Source organism: Stylophora pistillata, chromosome 2 (genome assembly GCF_964205215.1).
Source record: "Stylophora pistillata chromosome 2, jaStyPist1.2, whole genome shotgun sequence".
Lineage (NCBI taxonomy): Eukaryota > Metazoa > Cnidaria > Anthozoa > Scleractinia > Pocilloporidae > Stylophora > Stylophora pistillata.
This window is the reverse complement of record NC_142520.1, coordinates 3,369,701-3,370,372: the sequence shown is the minus strand read 5'-3', so window position 1 is coordinate 3,370,372 and position 672 is coordinate 3,369,701.

Below are 672 nucleotides of genomic sequence, written 5' to 3'. Positions count from 1 at the left end.
TGTTCATCTCTTGCGATATGGAATTTAACTAAAGGGAACTAGGTTACTGAGGTAAGCATTTATCAAAGGGCCTCATGTCTTTTCCGTTAAACACGTAGTCGGCGTAAAATTTGTTATAATTAATGCGAGTTATTTCAATGCTGGAATAAAAAGCAATCTAAGAAAGACGAGGCAATTCAACTGGAACAAAATACTGCAATTTCGTAATCCTAAACGCCATGTTATACTGTACAAACAAAATCGTGTCAAACGTGCGCTATTTACCTAGAAAACAGCTGTTTGCTATTTCCATTTACAGAAGTTTCGATTCGGTTGGGAGGAAAAGGATAGTGCTGGAGAAGAAGTATACTTAAAGGAGTTTTGTTTGGTAGAGACTGACCCGGATGTTTTATCATTTCAATAAAATGTACTGCAAAATTGAGTTCTATCCTTCTATAATGCTTTTAGTGGGTTTATTTGATAACGCATCACGTTTCACACACATGTATCGCCATTTCCGTGTTCTAATAATCCTCACTTTCAATGAAGCTAAGTAAAAAGGACTCAAGACTTTTTTTTTTTCCGAAAATGCTTTCTTTTTGCATGATTGTTATTCTCGTGTCGTTCAAAGTAGAGGAAATCGCATACAAGGGCACGAGTGCTTTTGTCCATGTTTCCGTAACTGCACTCGCC